Source organism: Crocuta crocuta, unplaced genomic scaffold (assembly GCF_008692635.1).
Source record: "Crocuta crocuta isolate KB4526 unplaced genomic scaffold, BGI_CrCroc_1.0 scaffold130, whole genome shotgun sequence".
Taxonomy (NCBI): domain Eukaryota; kingdom Metazoa; phylum Chordata; class Mammalia; order Carnivora; family Hyaenidae; genus Crocuta; species Crocuta crocuta.
The window spans coordinates 13,874,471-13,882,929 of record NW_027527920.1 but is presented as its reverse complement, the minus strand read 5'-3'; positions in this window follow the sequence as shown (position 1 = coordinate 13,882,929).

Below are 8,459 nucleotides of genomic sequence, written 5' to 3'. Positions count from 1 at the left end.
CACTGTTCTAAGATGATGAACATGGACAGCACAGGGGGTGAGGATGCAGGTATTGAGGTCAGGAAAAGTGTAATTTTCTCATATTTATTTTTATTGTTATCCTTGTAGTGTTACAGTTTGTCTGTTGAATTGATTTCTTTCCTGTCCATGTGATAGGCTGGATTCTTGTCATGTCTTCCTCTGATCTTATTCTGGTCTCCTAACTGGCCTTGCTGCTCCCATCTCTCCACCCTTTCAATTCATTTTTTTTAACGTTTATTTATTTTTTTGAGAGAGAGACACACAGCATGAGTGAGGGAGAGGCAGAGAGAGAGAGAAGGAGTCACACAATCTGAAACAGGCTCCAAGCTCTGAGCTGTCAGCATAGAGCCTGATGTGGGGCTCGAACACATGAACCATGAGATCATGACCTGAGCCTCAGCTGGCTGCTCAACCAACTGAGCCGCCCAGGCGCCTCATCAATTCAGCTTTTACATAGCTGCCATACACAGGGGATAGAATGTCAGTATTTATTAAGTACAGCATGTCATTACTAACATTTGTTTATTGACTATCTCCTATCCTCCCTAGAACATCAGCAGGGACTTGGTATTGCACGTTTCTGTATCTCTAACCTCTAGTACAGTGCAAGGGCTCAGTAAACATTTGTTGAATGAATGAACGAATCAGTGAATGAGTGAACACCTTTCTGTGGGATGATCATTCCTTCTGTCCATCATCTATGGAAATCATACTTGTTCTTCAAGGCATAGCTGACCTTCTCTAACTGCCCCACTCTCCCCGTCCTTTTATTCATGTCATAACATGTATAAGATTCTTCTTTATATTAAATTACATTCATACCCCACTGCTTTGTAATTACCTCAAAAGCAGACTCTGTGTTCTGCTCACCTCTGGATCCTCTACAATGTCTAGCACATTACAGATGGGAGTAATCAATTAGCATTAACCTGGTGAGTACTCTTAGCAGATGACCCTCCATGATCATCCTAACTGGTCAATTCCAGTGACCTAATTTAAACTGGCAGAGATTTCAGTCGACACGCATAGTGAGCATTTACATCATACAGTTATAATCTATGGGGGTACAGAAGGAATCCAAGGCATGCGGTTGGTCCTGTAAGGGGCTTACTGCTTAATTAGGAATATAAGGTGATTTCTATTGACCACAGCATTAGAGCCACTTTAGGACTCTTGTTAAAAATGTCTGTGCCTGACAGAAGACCTCCCGAATCAGAAATTCTAAGGAAGTGGCTGAAAATGTGCATAAAATCTTCATAAGCTCCCCAGATAATTTACATTCTCAGCAAACTTTGAACTAATGAAGGCCCCAGTTGGCTTCATTCCTCCTTTCATTGCCAAATGATGCACTTGATTCTTTTTTTATTTTTTTTAATGTTTTATTTATTTCTAGGAGAGAGAGAGAGAGAGAGACAGCGTGAACAGGGGAGGGTCAGAGAGAGAGGGAGTCACAGACTCTGAAACAGGATCCAGGCTCTGAGCTCGCAGTCAGCACAGAGCCCGACGCGGGGCTCGAACCCACGAACCGCGAGATCATGACCTAAGCGAAACTCAGATGCTTAACCGACTAAGCCACCCAGGCGCCCCTGATGCACTTGATTCCTAATCATAGATGCAGTTGCCCCCCAGTTCCTAATAATAATACTAGGTTCCAGATCAACATGCAATGGCTTAGTATCAAATCACCTCTGCTACAAGTCTGGCATCTCATTCATTGAGTCATCAAAATTCATTCATTCATTTATCTCAAAATTTGCTTAGAACCTGCTGGGTTTATCGTATTACCCCTCAGGCTTAGGTCTTATTTGTAGATTTCCACCTTGGTCCTGATTCCCAAGTCCTCATCTCTTAACTTCCTATTAGAGAAGTTTCCCTTTGGACTAAAGTCTCATCCCGTCCTTGGTCTTCCTCCCCTCAGACACTGGCACTCTGTTCTGAGCTGTAGGTTAGGGGCTGAGGCCCAGCTATTTGTTGACAGCATTTCCAGAGACTGAATGCTTATCTGTGTAGTCTCTGGCTTTCTGGAGTGCCAGATCTAGGGCCTCCCTATTGTCCAAGCTCATTTTAAGTAAATGGACACAACCTTTATATGGAGAGTAGGCTTGAAAGATACATGAATGAGTGGCTTTTCTAACTATAAAGTGTTATACAAGTACTAGCTATTATCATAAAAATAGGAGTCAGGTATAAATGCAGGATGTTACCAGCACAGCAGTACTGGAATACACCTGTCTCTGGTCAGCCCACTGAAAACACAAGAGAACACTAACACACATCCTCCTCAGGGTGCCTGGGTGGCTCAGTCGGTTAAGCGTCCAACTTCGGGTCAGGTCATGATCTCACGGTTCGTGGGTTTGAGCCCTGTGTCAGGCTCTGTGCTGACAGCTAGCTCAGAGCCTGGAGCCTGCTTCGGACTCTGTGTTTCTCCCTCTCTCCGACCCTCTTCTGCTCATGCTGTCTCTCTCTCTCAGAAATAAAAACATTTTTAAAAAAATTAAAAAAAAAATCCTCCTCATGGCTGTGAAGTTAAATAAAAACAAGGTCTCATAAGTGCCCCATATTCAGAAGCACATGAATTACAACTGACAGGTTTACTTAATGTCTACTTGAAGCTATATACAATGTTCAAGTATTTTTTAAAAAGTAAAGAAAAGAAAAAGCAAGACTTTGGCCAGAAAACACATAGGGTAGTAGACATTACTGGTTGTCTACTCAACAGCCATTCCATATTCTCGCATTTCTTTCTTGCTGGTGAAGCTGATTCTCATTTCAGAGGCTAAAATGTCAGAAAGGTACTTTGCCAGGTTCCTCACAGCCAGGGCATTGGCATGTGATCCAGTAAGTCTTTGCCAATGGACCTGAGCAGAAAGTCGGCTGGTGAAGTTCTGTGAAGTGGTTTTCCCGATGAGAAGGAAAACACTGCCCTTTCTGCTTTCAGACATAGTTGCTAACTTGATGTGTGGGGTAACAGGAGCCTCCTTGATACAATAGGGAGATAAGCCTGAGGATGACAGACAATACACGGAATATCACTGAGCATTAAGACAGAAAGAGCCTGGCTCAACTGATGTCATTGCCGGGTTATTGAATTAACATTGCCTGCAGCCTCCCTGAAGTTATTACCTTAGTAAATGATCTTTGCTTCTGCCATTTTCAGTTAGGTTTTTGTATTTGTATCTAAAATAATTCTAAACTTAAACACAATCTTTAAATTAACTATCTGATTTGTTACTATCCTGAGTCTTTGTAAGATCAATTTTATTCACCTTGCATCTTTCTCTGATTGAGACTTTGGGTCTGAGGAGTAGCCACAATAAAAGTGTTGTTGGGGTATGAGCTTATTATACATTATATGATTTATTTTTTATTTAAAAATTTTTAATGTTCTATTTATTTCTGAGAGAGAAAGAGAGACAGCATAAGCAGAGGAGGATGAGAGAGAGAGGGAGACACAGAATCCGAAGCAGTCTCCAGGCTCTGAGCTAGCTGTCAGCACAGAGCCCGATGCGGGGCTGGAACCCATGGACAGTGAGATCATGACCTGAGCCGAAGTTGGACGCTTAGACTGAGCCACCCAGGTGCCTCTATTTTTTATTTTAGAGGTGGAGAGAGGCAGAGGGAGACGGATATAGAGAGAATCCCAAGCAGGCTCCATGCTCAGCACAGAGCCTGACATAGGGTTTGATCTCACAATACTGAGATCATGACCTGAGCTGAAATCAAGAGTTGGATGCTCAACCAACTGAGCCACCCAGGTGCCCTTAATTTAATTTTTATAAGCCAAATTCAAATGAATCTGCCACTGCACAAAGTATTATTGATTCTGAGTTATAGATCTGGTAAGTGAGGTAGTGTGTGGCATAGAGAGACCTATCCATGGAGGGGTGTTAAAATTAATATTAGAATTCTGAATCTCTAACTTGGTCTTGCAAGTTAATTTTATAATTAAAATTTCTGAATTCATGATATAACATTCTGACTTTGAGAGTTAAAAAAACCCTGCCAAACCACAAAAAACTCTTAAATACAGAGAATAAACTGAGGGTGGATGGGGGTTGGGGGAGAGGGGAAAATGGGTGATGGGCATTGAGGAGGGCACTTGTTGGATGAGCACTGGGTGTTGTACGTAAGCCAATTTGACAATAAATTACATTTCTAAAAAAGGAATCATCCTCACCACCCCCCAAATAAAATAATAAAAAAATAAAAGAAATAAAAATACCTGCCAAAATACTATGACATGATTAAAAATATCCTTTTCGCTGAAAGCAGCTGGGAATTCCCGTTTCAGTGGATTGGAGGTGCATGTGTGGATCCAGGTATGAATAGATGACAAAGGCCTGCTATTCATTTTCTTTTCAGCTCAACTGACCCAGGGGATGTTTTTATGCAAAAAAAGTGTACTCAGTGTACATTTTCAGTGCCATGTCCTATACATTAGGTGAACATTGACCACAAGTGCAAATTTACTCACTGGAATCTAATGAAGAATTTAATTTTATGGATATAATTTGAAATTCATTTTTTTTGGNTGTTTTTGTGCCAATACCATACTGTCTTGATGATGACAGCTTTGTAGTAGAGGTTAAAGTCTGGGATGGTGATACCTCCTGTTGTGGTTTTATTTTTCAGTTGAAATTCATTTTTAAGGTTCTTGCTGTCTAGGAGTCCAGGCCAATATATAAGTGTTTTGCCTTTGCAATGGTAAGAATGTCGAATACATTTCATTTCAATGAGCATAATTTAATAAGAATCACAAATTCTTTTAGTATGAGTTTGCTAAATAACAGGTATTATATACTCTGACAAGACTACTAATTACTGAGTCTAGTTAGCATTTCCAATTATTCTTCAAAATGAAGTTTATAATCATAATGTGATCCCAAGTGAATTAAGAAAAGCAATAAAAAGATGTTTAAATTCACAATAGCTAAAGACAATTACTTCAGTTTTTTGTTTTTTTATATCCAGGTAAGTAGAAGTTAGTACAGCTAATCGATTTTAAAGTTTGTATTGTAAAAAATGAGAAAAGCAGTGATTCAATTATAGTAAGATTATTCTTCAGGACTATGATCAATGAGCAACAGGTAATAAAGAGAATAGATAAATAACATTTCCCAAATATGACTATTTTCTACATTTTAGAAATGGAAGGCAATCTTGCAGTGACTTGTAAGTATATTATATATTTTGGAGGCTAATTGAATTATAGATGAAGCAATTATGCCTCGTAATGTAATCTTTCCTGTTTAAGGCTGGAAACTACCAGAGTGCATGAATGCACATTAAAAACCAAAACTAATTTTTTGCATTGCAAAGAGATTACAATTTAATTAACAATTAGAAAATACAGATGAACAAAAACATAAATAAAAATGAAAATGTAAGCAAACAAGACTCATTACTCAAAATAACAATATTTTTTATACATTTTGAGTATAAAAATGACTTTTCTATATATTATATATATTATGATACACAACTTCTATAAAATGGAACCATAGTTACTTATTGTTTTATACCCACATTTAAAAAAATTTTGAAATGTGCTCGCTTCGGCAGCACATATACTAAAAAAATTTTGAAGTGCTTTAAAACATAGAGAAATTTTGGAAGTACAGAACAAAGAACTTCCTAAATCCACCATCCAAAGATCCTACTTAAGTACCAATAAATGTTCTTTACACAGAAGGGTCCAGTCCAGAAACAGACATTGCTCCTGTCATGTCTTTTTAGTCTCCATTCTAGGGCAACCCCAGTCCTAACTTGATTTCTATGACCTTGATACATTTATAATAAGATTTATAATAAGATTAGAGGTGCTAACCTTATTATTAGTTATGATTATGATTATTAGCTGTTTTGTCAACTGTCCCTCAATTTGGTTTTGTCTGATATTTCCTCATGATTTAGATTCAGCTTATGCATATTTGGCAGGCATATCTCAAAGGGCTCTTGGGCTCTTTAGCATCTTAGAAGATGGCACACGGTTTGCTGACTAGTGGTGTTGTTGACTTTTGTTACTTGAGTAAGATGGTATTTGCCAGATTTTTCCTCCATTGAATTCTTATGTTTTCTTTGTAATTCATAGATATTTTAGGTGGAGATACTCTGAGAACGTGTATATAGCCCATTCTTCATCCAATTCTCTTTTATTAGTTTCTTAATTAAATTTATTATTACTATGATGGTTACCAAATACTGATTTTCTAAGTCTGTTATTTTTTCTACATTTGTTAGTTGATATTCTACTATAAGGAAGAGCTTTTTCTTCTTTTGTGTGTTCATTCATTTTATTTATATCAGAGAGGATCTATGGATTTTACTGTTTTCTTTTTTTTAAATTAAGTTTATTTATTCATTTTGAGAGAGAGAGAGAGAGAGAGAAAACCAGTGGGGCAGAGGCATAGAGGGAGGGGAACAGAGGATCAGAAGTGGGCTCTGTACTCACAGCAGAGAGCCCAATGTAGGGCTTGAACTCACAAACTGCAAGATAATGACCTGAGCCAAAGTACAAAGCTTAACTGACTGAGCCTTTCAAGTGTCCCAAAATTTCTACTGTTTTCAGTGGGGGTATAATCTACTACTATTAGTAACTATTCTGATAATTATATTATCCCAGATTTAGCCAGTGGAAGCTCCTACAATCTAGTTTACATGTCCTGACATGTTCCCATTGTTCTTTGAGCACTGTCTTCCTTTCTGGAACAAGATATTCCAGGCTTCTTGTGTACTTTCTCAGCCCTAACCCTGGGATTAGCTATTTCTCCAAAGAGTCCTGCTTCTTTTTAATGGAGAGTGGTAGAGACACCAAGATCTCAGCAGTGGTATGCTTATTGTTACCAGAGTGTTGATACTCTTACTAGAATGTCGATGTGCCCAGGCACCCAAGAGTGGACAAAATCAGGAAATATACATACATACATACATATATAATACATAGATTTGATTTTCTGTTTATGCATATGGAATCCATGAGCCCACATCAGAATCTCCAATTTCAGTATAATACTTCAGGGTTAATTCTAATCTTCCCTCTTTTTATCTTTGTAACTCTCTTCTCTGATGGCAAGAAACCTGGATCTTAATTCATTGCTTAAAACTGCTTCTATGTAGCCATTCTCCCAACCCTTGCTGGGTCACACTTGAGTTAAAAACAAAACAAAACAAAACAAATACACCTTAATAATATATAATTATCTTTTCAAGACACAAATAGTTATCTACAAGAATATTTTTTCAAAGTGTTTATTTATTTATTTTGAGAGGAAGAAAGCACAAGCAGGGCAGGGGCGGAGAGAGGGAGAGAGTGAATCCCAAGCAGGCTCTGCACTGTTAGCACAGAGCCCAACGTAGGGCTCAAATACACACTGTGAGATTATGACCTGAGCCAAGATCAAGAGTGGGACACTTAACCAACTTAGCCACCCAGGAGCCCCTACAAGACTAGTTTTAAAAGCTAAATATTACTTCACCAAACGTATATGCAGATATTTAGGCTGCTTCCAAGTGATGACGTTCTTTTATCAGAATTTTACACAATCCATTATTATTTACTATTTCACCCAGGAATACTAGATGAAAGGGAAGAATATTCTTAATTTGTAGTGCCACATTCTATTTTATTTTTTAAAGTACTTATTTATTTTGAGAGAGAGACAGAGAGAGAAAGAAAGAGAACAAGTCGGGGAGGGCCAGAGAAAGAGGGAGAGAGAATCCCAACCAGTCTCCACGATGAACATGGGGCTTGATTTCATGAACTGTGAGCTCATGACCTAAACTGAAATCAAGAGCCACCCAGGTGCTCCTATAGTGCCTCATTTTAAAGTCAAATAAAACTATATGAATTTGGATCCCACTTGTATAGAATTTGCAATCACTCTTTCATGGACTGGGACTAAAAGTGAACTTTGCACTGGCTAAAGCAGCAATTACACGGTAAAATGAAAAACATAGAAGAGATATTTACTCCAGAGAGCAAATGGTTTTCCAATCCCTGACAAGCACACTCATCTACTCAGCAGCCAGTTCCTGACGGTCACCCTTGTTCATGCAGCTTGCCGAGCCCTGCAAGTGACATAAGGTTGCCTTAGATGCCAATTCCTTCCTCAAGGAAGCCATTAAATTAGTGAATTAAAAATCCTTAATTTATTCATCAAAGGAAGACCCTCTAGGACTTGTTTGGCAGGACTTCATTAAGGATTTTCATTATTTAAAAAATATTTTTAAAGGGCATTTAAAAAAAAGTCTATGCTTGAGACTAATTCAGAATGGCCTTTCCTTTATATCCTGTGGTTCATTTTCTTACTAGAACACCATACAGCACATTTTTATTATTCAAAAGAACTTGGGCTTGCAGAATACTTGTGAATCAAAATATTAAAGTTTGATTTTTCTTGAAATCTGGAACAGTTTAGTAACTTTTTTTTTTTTAGGGA